Genomic DNA, 12,051 nt, shown 5'->3' on the forward strand with positions numbered 1-12,051 from the left:
ATGATTTTTTGCGTACCTAATACTCCTATTTTTTACTTTTACTTTCACTTCCTCCCACCATAAACACACATTCTCTTTTAACAGTACATTAGACATTTCATCATTAATACATTCAACAATTTCATTTCTATATCCTTCCTCCTTTAACAGACTGGCATTTAAACACCAGACACCTCCCCCTCTCCTCTCCACACCAAAACCCATTTGAAATGACATTACTGCATGATCACTATATGCTGTAAAGGTATATGACACCTTCTTAACATTCTGCACCAATTCTTGTTTTGCTAGACATAAATCAATTCTGCTTTGTTTTAATTCCTTTAGAACCACCTGCCTTCTAGAGAATACTCTTCTGTTTGGATTTTCAGCCCTCCATATATCTACTAGATTCTCCTCATTCATAAGTTTCCATAATGCATTTCTAGAAGAGTCATATCTGAATTTAGCACAACTAGAGGCATCCATTCTACTACACCTCACATTAAAATCTCCTATCAGTATACAGTTTTCTGAGCACAGTGTTTTTAATTTGTGAAACATTTCTCTCCTTTCAGATTCAATGTTTGAAGCATAAACATTAATTAAACGAAAATCTACATTTTGAACTTCATATTCAATTACAATAAGTCTGCCATCATTGTCAGCATATATTTCTTTTACATTTTGCACCACATCATTTTTTATCAAAATAGCCACACCACATGTTTTATCCCCTCCATGACTACAAAAAATTAAATCTGACCATTTACTCTTAATCTCCTGCATTTTGGAGTCTGTCCAATTGGTCTCTTGAAAACACAACATGTCTGCCTTAACAGACACTAATACCTGCTCAAATTTGCTCATGTTTCTCAAACTGTTACCATTTAGGGATGCGACTGTAATCATTATGAATGTGTGCAGAAGTATAATCAGAGCCAAACAAGTCCTTAAAAATCCTACTTTTTCATTTTTTCCAAAACCCATCATCTCCCTGGTTTTCGACAATGACCTCTTATTTTTTACAAACAACTGAAGATCCTCACTATCTATTTCATCATCCGTCTCTTTATTTGGATTTTTGGGGGGAGCGGCGGGGAAGCCTTTTGAAAAGTGCGCTTTAACAGTGCCCGTGACTTCAGTGGACCCAGCCCACTCTTTGGTGTAATTTTTACACAGGCTTAAAGCTGGCTCAGGCACCTGAGAAGCACCTTGCACCATCTCTACCTGTGTATGTCTTTCACCCATCATGTGCTGCTGTTCCACCTTGTCAGCAGCAGAGACTAAAACGGCGTCTCGTGCTTTGCCAGGAGACATTACAGGCTCTTCAAGCTTATCTGCCACTGTCTCTGGAGTCACACTCTCCATGTCACTCTCATCCTCCCTCTCCATAGGCACACTCCCCTCTTCCTCAGACGTGAGGTCCATTGTTTGCAAAAGTAAGTGATTTTCTCCCTTATTACAGCTACATCTAACTTTAGGTCTGTCACACATTTTGCACACATTTCCTATGTTCCGACATTCTCTGGCATAATGCCCTTGTTCACTACATTTGTGGCATGTGAATTCCGGACATTCCTTAAGTATGTGCCCCGGCTGAATACATAATCTACATACCTTCACTTGATTGTCGTGGATTACACGAAAATATTCAAATCCCTCGACAGTGTTAAATTTAGTAGAATATGGCAAGGATTGCACATTGTCTGTAAACTTTACCTTGCAAAATCTTGTCCCATCTACAATGTCCGTTCCTGGCCACATCCTCCTCTTGATTGGCGTGGTCGCCTTCACCTTCCAGCCTTTTAGTTTCTCTTCTATCTCCTCATCCGTAATGTATGCGGGCAAGTTCAAAAAGGACACCACCAGCTCATCGTTCCCTAGTTCTTTAGCCATGATTTGACAGTTCTTTATCTTTAGCCCGTCTATTAGTCTTTCTTTTCCATTTACATGAGACATTGTTACTTCATACTTATTCCCGTCTTTCATTCGACATCCCAGTATTGTTCCGCAAACTTCCTTTATTCCTCTCAGCAATTCCATCGTTGTTATTTTCCCTTCTCCACTTATTTCCACGTTCACCGTCAGTTCCTTCTCATATGTTCTTTTTTTCAGTTCTTCGTTTAACATTCTGATTTCACTGTTGTCCTTTCTCGTCGTCGTTTGTATTCTTGATGTCGAAGCCATGTTGTCCGTCCGGTTATTTTAAGCAATATCCCCCAAACAGCTCACGCTGATGGGGGACAATAGCAAAAACGTTTCACAGAAACTTCACTACAGTCACTCACAAACTTTCAAACTTATAAGTCAACTAGACCTCCAAAAAAAACGATATTCTCTCTCAAGCACTCAGACACCTGCTTCTCTTCCACTTCCTGAAACTCCAAAAAGGGGCGTGTAAAGCGCACGTGATAACCACTACACTACAGAAACTGCAGCTTGATTTTCCTGCAAGGAGTAAACCGAATTTTACCGATTTTCATGACAGCTATTCGAATTTCCAAAATAAAGAATTCATGAAATTCTCTGTTACCACTATGGTACTTCAGAATGTGTCAATGCGCGTGTTTCCGCCCGGTTTCGAACCAGGGACCTTTCGCGTGTGAAGCGCACGTGATAACCACTACACCACAGAAACTACTGCTACAATTAGCTGCAAGGAGTAAACCGAATTTTAAAAATATTCATGGCACGTATTCAAATTTCCAAAGTAAGGTATTAATGAAATTCTTTGTTAACACTATGGTACTTCTTGAATGTGTCGATGAGCGTGGTTTCCGCCTGTAACACCTATCTGCAAGGAGTAAATCGAATTTTACAGATATTCATGGCACATATTCGAATTTCCAAAATACAGAATTTATGAAAATAACTATTTTTTGTTGAAAGTACAGTACCTACTGCACGTGTCAAAGAGCTCTGTTTCCGCCCGGTTTCGAACCGAGGACCTTTCGCGTGTTAACCTGTTAGGGCTAGGGGGCAGCATTTGCACGTCTGGATAAAAAAAATGTACCCGATTTAATCTGGTTACTAATCCTACCCAGTAACTAGAATATGCATATACTTATTATATATGGATAGAAAACACTCTAAAGTTTCTAAAACTGTTTGAATGGTGTCTGTGAGTTTAACAGAACTCATTTGGCAGGCAAAACCCTGAGACATTTTCTGACAGGAAGTGGATACCTGATGTGTTGTATTGACTTTAAACCTATCCCATTGAAAAACACAGGGGCTGAGGAATATTTTGGCACTTCCTATTGCTTCCACTAGATGTCACCAGCCTTTACAAAGTGTTTTGAGTCTTCTGGAGGGAGATCTGACCGAACAAGAGCCATGGAACGATGATGTCCCATTAGACACCTGGCGCGCGAGTTCATGTTGGGTACCCTCGTTCCAATACGTTATAAAAGAGTATGCATTCGTCCACCTTGAATATTATTCATGTTCTGGTTAAAAAAGGCCCTAATGATTTATGCTATACAACGTTTGACATGTTTGAACGAACGTAAATATATTTTTCCCCCTCGTTCATGACGAGAAGTCCGGCTGGCTTAGATCATGTGCTAACAAGACGGAGATTTTTGGACATAAATGATGAGCTTTTTTGAACAAAACTACATTCGTTATGGACCTGTGATACCTGGAAGTGACATCTGATGAAGAGAATCAAAGGTAATGGATTATTTACATAGTATTTTCGATTTTAGATCTCCCCAACATGACGTCTAGTCTGTATCGCAACGCGTATTTTTCTGGGCGCAGTGCTCAGATTATTGCAAAGTGTGATTTCCCAGTAAGGTTATTTTTAAATCTGGCAAGTTGATTGCGTTCAAGAGATGTAAATCTATAATTCTTTAAATGACAATATAATATTTTACCAATGTTTTCTAATTTTAATTATTTAATTTGTGACGCTGACTTGACTGCCGGTTATTGGAGGGAAACGATTTCCTCAACATCAATGCCATAGTAAAACGCTGTTTTTGGATATAAATATGAACTTGATAGAACTAAAAATGCATGCATTGTCTAACATAATGTCCTAGGAGTGTCATCTGATGGAGATTGTAAAAGGTTAGTGCATCATTTTAGCTGGTTTTATGGTTTTGGTGACCCTGTCTTTGACTTGACAAAACATTACACACAACTCTTGTAAATGTACTGTCCTAACATACTCTAAATTTATGCTTTCGCCGTAAAACCTTTTTGAAATCGTAAAACGTGGTTAGATTAAGGAGATGTTTATCTTTCAAATGATGTAAAATAGTTGTATTTTTGAAAAATTTGAATTTTGACATTTATTTGGATTCAAATTTGCCGCTCTTGAAATGCACCTGCTGTTGATGGAGTGCACCACGGGTGGCACGCTAGCGTCCCACCTAGCCCATAGAGGTTAAGCAAATGTGATAACCGCTACACTACAGAAACTGCTTCAATAATTATCTGCAAGGAGTAAACCGAATTTTACAGATATTCATGGCACGTGTTCAAATTTCCAAAATTAGGCATTTATGAAAATAACTATTCTCTGTTAATAGTACAGTACCTACTGCACATGTCAAAGAGCACTGTTTCCTCCCGGTTTCAAACTGAGGACCTTTCACGTGTAAAGCGAACGTGATAACCACTACACTACAGAAACTGCTGCTACATTTAGCTACAAGGAGTAAACCGAATTTTACAGATATTCATGGCACGTATTGGAATTTCCAAAATACAGAATTTATAAAAGTAACAATTCTTTGTTGAAAGTACAGTACCTACTGCACTTGTCAAAGAGCTCTGTTTCCGCCCGGTTTTGAACCGAGGACCTTTCACGTTTTAAGCGAACGTGATTTTTATTTTTTATTTTTATTTTTTATTAATTTTTTTTATTATCAAAAATGTTTGTTTACAATATTTACAGTACAATCTACTGTTTACAGTACAATCCACAGAGAACAATACAGAAGACACTAGACTAACAGAGGCAGGTGAACAATTCACCCCCTATCAAATTATCAACAAAGAAAATATCAAAACAGTGCTTTCAAAAATTATAAGTGATACCTCCACTCTCCTCTCGTGAAATTAACCCACTCCCTTCAACAAAAGACTCATCAAAATGTTCCATCCCATAATTAAACAACATATCTATGTGTTTACTGAACAGTGCTATAAAGATACTCCACACCTGAACCCTCTTTCTGTCAAAAGAAACATAATTCCTCCTACAAAAAATAGCATACCTCACAAAACTCAAAACCATATTCAACAAACACACATTAGCACCCTCACATTTACCAGACACTCCAAATAACAAAAGTTCCTCCCACGCATACTTTTTCACGAAATCTCCCCCCCAGTTTCTACATAACATTTCCTTAACTTTACAAAAAAAATATTTTAAATCCTCACATTCTATAAACAAATGCATAAGAGTTTCCGGGAAACGTCCACATACGTCGCATTCCCTTTCTATCTCACAATTAATTTTCTTTAGCACCACCTTTGTAAATATTCTATTATGTCTTAGTTTGAAATCATTATTTTCACACTCCTTACTATTATATTTTACATTTAAATTTCCCCATATCTTTTTTTCATCCAATTCCGGAAAAACTACTTTCCAACATTTCTCAGCAGCCGGCCTTCTACACACTTTTCCTACCATTATTCTATACAATCTTTTCACTGGTATACTAGATAAATGTACTTTCTTCTTACTGCTACCAATGAACAAATTAGGAAATACAAATAAATCTTCTCTTTCAACTTCACTATTTATTAAATCAACCCATGCTCTTGGTATACTATTCTTTATCTTGTCATACATATTATTCACTGTTCCCCTTCCCACCTCTTCATCCCATTCATTGATTATGTCAAAAATTGCTTCCCCAGGTAAAAACCCTGGAATTACCTCATATGTATAATCTTTTATTTGCCGTAGACCTGCACTCATAAATACTTTATTATACAAAACTTTTTCTTTGTTCTTGATTTTCTCATTCAGAAATATAGGTTGATTCATAATCAGGTCAATATGTCCACATTCATAATATACATTAGGCAACAACTCTGCCCATGCATTTAGCACCTCTTTATAAAAATCTGGTACCTTTTCAAACATTGCCCTTTTAAGCCCCATCAATAAACCATTATCCTCACAACCACCACTCTCCTCTAAGTAGACTCTAAAGAAGTGTTTCCAGCCATAATCTTCACTGTCATACAAATATTTCTTTACTGTTTTTATCCTAATAGCTTTTCTTTTGACATCTAAATCTACAAGTTTTAAACCTCCATCCACATAGTCAGCAATCAATGTTTTCTGAGATATTCTCACTCCTTTACCATCCCATATAAAATTTGACACCACATTATTCAATTCATTTAGGACCCACTCCGGCATGTCCAGGACTCCCAAAACATACACAAATTTGGATAATACCAAAGCATTTGCAACAATTACTTTCCCTTGTAACTTTAGTTTTCTATTTTTCCAGAAATTCAACGTTAGCTTGACTTTATTAAGGATCCCAGTCCAAGTTATATCTTTTGCCTCTTTCTCCTTTACACCAATGTTTACTCCCAGCACTTTAATAAAATCCTTTGCGCTCTTGAATGGAATCTCACACCCGTTTACATTGATATCCCCAACAAACATTATTTCAGTCTTCTCTATATTAACTTTAGCACCCGATGCCTTGCCATATATATCTATGATCCCCATAATGCTTCCAATACTTTCTATATCCTTCACAGTACAAGTAGTGTCATCAGCGTACTGATGTACAACACTGACACCACCACCTGGGATTCCAACACCCCTTACTTCTTTATTACTATTTATCAATGTAGCTAACGGTTCTGTAGAAACACTGTACAGCAGAGCTGACAAAGGACAGCCCTGCCTTACTGACCTCTCCACAGGGAAAGTATCTGTTAACACTCCGTTACATTTAACACAACTTTTAGCCCCACTATACAACAGGTTGATCCAAGATACAAACTTTGGCCCAAACCCAAACCTCTCCAAAGTCTGTAATAAAAAGCTGTGCTCCACTCTATCGAAAGCTTTGTTAAAGTCCAAACTTAAAACTATACCACCTTCATTTTTCATTTGATTAACAACATCCCTAATTGTACAAATTACATCTGAAATATCTCTTCCAGGTATGCCGTAGGCTTGTGTTGATTCAATAATACTCCCAATCACCTTTTTCATCCTATTCGCTAACACTTTAGTCAGTATCTTATAATCCGAATTTAGAAGGCTAATAGGCCTATAATTTTCTAACTTTAATCTACTGCCCCTATTTTTGAATAAGATCGTTAACATTCCAGTTGACATAGACTCAGGGATTTCCTTATTCTCTTCCATATAATGAAACACCCTCACTAAAATGGGTGCCAAAATATCTACAAAGACTTTATAGAACTCATTTGTTAAACCATCCAAACCCAGACTTTTATTACCTTGCGTGCTAACAATTGCTTCCTTGATTTCCATAATCGAAATCTCTTCATCACACATCATTCTATCTGCCTGCGATACTTTGGCACTAATTGTATCCAACACTTTTACAACACACACTTTATCTACATCATTCTTTTTGTAAAGATTTCTGTAAAAGGTTTCAACTGTCTCTAAGATCCCAACAAAATCGTTTACCTTTACACCTTTCATCTTCCAACTCTACAATGTAACTCTTAGTTTGTTTTCTTTTTTCCAGACCCAAAAAAAAGGATGTACATTTCTCTCCCTCCAAAGCGTACTGTGCCCTGCTCCTAACAATAGCACCCAAACATTTATTTTTTTCATAACGACCCAGCTCTGCATGGATTTTCAAATAATTCACAACATCATAGTCTGGATCCGTATCAGCCTTTTCAAGTTCATGCAACATCCTATTCCTAAGCATTATTTCTTTCTGCTTATCTAAACGGTTATGATTTTTTGCGTACCTAATACTCCTATTTTTTACTTTTACTTTCACTTCCTCCCACCATAAACACACATTCTCTTTTAACAGTACATTAGACATTTCATCATTAATACATTCAACAATTTCATTTCTATATCCTTCCTCCTTTAACAGACTGGCATTTAAACACCAGACACCTCCCCCTCTCCTCTCCACACCAAAACCCATTTGAAATGACATTACTGCATGATCACTATATGCTGTAAAGGTATATGACACCTTCTTAACATTCTGCACCAATTCTTGTTTTGCTAGACATAAATCAATTCTGCTTTGTTTTAATTCCTTTAGAACCACCTGCCTTCTAGAGAATACTCTTCTGTTTGGATTTTCAGCCCTCCATATATCTACTAGATTCTCCTCATTCATAAGTTTCCATAATGCATTTCTAGAAGAGTCATATCTGAATTTAGCACAACTAGAGGCATCCATTCTACTACACCTCACATTAAAATCTCCTATCAGTATACAGTTGTTTCAGTATGATATATTGGATAAAGTAATAAAGACAGACACCAATGTCTAGTTCAATAGCCTTGTTCATGCATTGTACAAATCCCTACACGCGGAGTCCGGGGAACAGTCCGGCTAGTCGATTACCTATCAACTAGACTCCGTAACATCATCCTTTTCAATAGAAAGTGCAAACATAACAGCATAACATTAAATTCTTAACAATCAAGTCATAACAATTAAGAACGCATGACATTTTCTTTTTACTTCAGTTGTCATCTTCCTTTCTTTTTAAATTTTCTTTTTTTCTTTATTTTCTTTTCTTTTATTTATTTTTATTTTTTAAATGTTTATTTTTATAAACAGGAGGACAAGTTAACACAGTCTCTTGCTTACAGAGTAAGCCTGTCCGGTGGCTTGCACAGCCGACCCACCCGTGAGTAAGTATTGGCTCTGACAGGGGTAGGATTAGGGCCACGAGCTGGAGAGCTTGGTGGGGTAGAAGCCTCACCTTCAGTTGGCTCATGTCTCAATTCTGCACCTCTTACCCTTAGGCCTGGACTGTGATCCATCTCATCTAGGTGAGTGTATGGCGTGTTCTGGTTTGTCCGCTCTGCTATGCGCAGATCCACCCGATTGCGACGATAGAGGGAGCCACCAACATCCACCAGGTAAGAGCGTGGTGCAACTCTCTGTAGGCACGTGCCCAGCCTCCAAAGTCCTGTGTGGTCTCCCGGCAGCGGTTTCATCCTTATCGTTTCACCCACCTCCAGTTCTGGTAGGTCTCGAGCAGTCCGGTCGTAGAAGCACTTAGCGAGCTGCTTTCTGCGACGCAGTTTGTCCGTGACGCCAACCATGACGCAGGGCTCAAGTAGCTTGTTAGCTACGGGGATGGTAGTCTTCAGACGTCTGGACAGAAGGCGTTGTGCTGGGCTGCTGTCCATGTTTTCGGTGGGTGTGTTCCTCCACTGTAAGATCGCTTTCCATGGGTCGTTGCTGTCGCGCGCGGCCCTGCTTAACAGGTTTTTTGCAATCTTGACAGCTGACTCTGCCTTGCCATTTGCTTTTGGGTGTCTTGGAGAGGAGGTTACATGGTCAAACTCCCATTCTGAGGCGAAACGCTTGAACTGTGCAGTGAATTGTGGGCCATTGTCCGTGATTACCTTGTCAGGCTGACCTTGCCTGGCAAACTGCGCCTTGCAGCGCTTTATGACCGTCTCTGCAGACAAGTCAGGGAGCAGTTCAATTTCCCAAAAGTCAGAGTAGTGATCCACAATGAGAAGATAGTCCTTTTGTCTGTGGCTGAATAAGTCCATGCTGACGATTTGCCAGGCCCTTGTGGGCAGTTCGTGTGACATCATGGTTTCCTTTTGCTGTTCATGAGCGTACTCGTTGCACGTGGTACAGTTGCTGACAAAGTCTTTAATTTCTGCTTGCATGTTTGGCCAGTATAATGTTTCACGAGCCTGGCGGTAGCATGCGTCACCTCCAACGTGACTGGAGTGTATGCGGGTAAGCATCTCTGGACGTAGTGATTTGGGAATAATGACCTTCTGACCTCTGAACAAGACGCCATTTTGCACGCTGATCTCATCTCGAAAGGTCCAGTATTCTCTCACTGTGAAAGGTGTCTCCTCTTTCAGGTATGGCCAACCTGCGAGAGCCATGGACTTCAGTGATTGTAGGTGTTCGTCCTTGTCAGTGTGTTGCCTGATCTGGGCTAGGCGGTGATCTGTGACGTTTAAGTAGTCTGCCTGATTGATCTGTTGAACATCTTGTTGTTCCTGCTGTAGCGAACAGATGGCCTGCCGCTGATAGGCAGTGCCTCTGCCTGTACATTGTGCCGTTGCCCTGCTCAGTGTGTCGCTGATGTACATCTCTGGTCCTGGCTTGTAAATGACCTTCAGGCTGTAGTTTTGCAGAGTCAGGAGCATGCTTTGAAGCCTCTTGGGCGCGTTGAGGAGAGGTTTACTGAATATGGCAATGAGTGGTTTGTGGTCAGTTTCAGCGGTGACCAGCTCTCGACCATACAAGTAGTGATGGAATCGCTGGCAAGAGAAGACGATGCTGAGGCACTCTTTCTCAATTTGTGCATAGTTCTGTTCGGTGGGGGTGAGCGCTCTCGAGGCAAACGCAACGGGTTGGCCTTCCTGCATAAGGCAGCATCCAAGTCCCCTTTGACTGGAGTCACTCTGGATTGTGACAGGCTTCGTGACGTCGTAGTAGCGCAACACTGGCATGGATGAAGCCAGAGATTTCATCTCCTGCACCGCTGCCTCGTGCTTGGGTAGCCAGTGCCATGGTGTGTCTTTGTCCAGCAACCGGCGCAGAGGCTCACAGACTGCTGATAGGTGTGGCATGAACTTTGCAAGATAGTTTGCAAAACCGATGAGACGCTGTACTCCTTTTGCATCAGATGGGTTTGGCATGTCGAGGATCGCTCGGACCTTGTCTGGGTCCGGCTTCAGGCCTTTTGCCGAAAGAATGTGGCCATGGAAGTGGACGTCTTTCACCTTGAACTGTAGCTTCTTCAGGCCAAGACGAAGCTTAACTGTTCGACAGCGCTCCATCAGTGCCAGGAGCTTCACATCGTGGTCGCGTTCTGCTTCATCGTCTGTGTCACCACAGCCTACGATCAGGACATCATCAGCGATGGGTTCAATGCCCTTGAGCCCAGCCAGTAACTCGTGCTGCTTGCGTTGGTATACCTCAGGTGCCACTGAGACACCAAACGGGAGCTTGAGCCAGCGTTTCCGACCCCAGGGGGTCCAGAAGGTAGTCATGAAGCTGCTTTCTTCGTCCAGCTTGCATTGAAGGAATGCATCTCGGGCATCCACCAAGGTGAAAATCCTGGCCTTGGGAAGCTTGTAGAGGACATCCTCTAGTGTCGGCATGATGTAGTGGGATCGTTTCAATGCTTGGTTCAGATGCTTTGGGTCGATGCAGACCCTCAGCTTCTCTGGTTTTTTCACTATGACCATATTGCTGATCCAGTCAGTTGGTTCGGTCACAGATGTCATGTGGCCATCGGCCTCATACTTGTCCAGCTGGGCCTTCACAGCCACTTTCATTGCAATGGGCACATTGCGAGGAGCACACTGGACTGGAGTGATGCTCTCATCCACTTCAAAGTGTACCTCACCAGGCACTGATTCAACGGGCATGTTGAATACATCGTCATATCTGTTGAGTAGTTGTTCTTTGGACAGGGGTCCATGCTGGACATGATCCACAATGTGCAGGTCATTTGGTACAGTGAACTGCATCAGTCCCAGGCGTTCGCATGTAGAGCCTGAGAGGAGAGGATGTTGACTGGTTTTCACAATCTCAAACTCCAGCTTGTGTTTGCGTCCCCGAATAACACATTCGGTCTCAAAGGTGCCCATAGAGCTCATTAGCTCTCCTGAGTACAGCTTTAGTCTAGTATCGCTGGGCAATAGATGTGTGTCAGGTGCCAGATTGATTTTGTCTTTGTAGCTCATTACGTTGCATGTAGCACCGGAATCCAGTTGACATTGTTGTTGCTTGTTGTGTAATCGTAGTGTCACAAACCATTTCTTCCCTCTTGAGTGTACAGCCCCAATGGATTCATGCATGTAAATGTTACTTTCACTGTTCAGCCCTGAACATTGAGTGACATCAT

This window comes from Salmo salar, chromosome 18, assembly GCF_965601325.2.
Source record: "Salmo salar chromosome 18, fSalSal1, whole genome shotgun sequence".
Taxonomy (NCBI): Eukaryota; Metazoa; Chordata; class Actinopteri; order Salmoniformes; family Salmonidae; genus Salmo; species Salmo salar.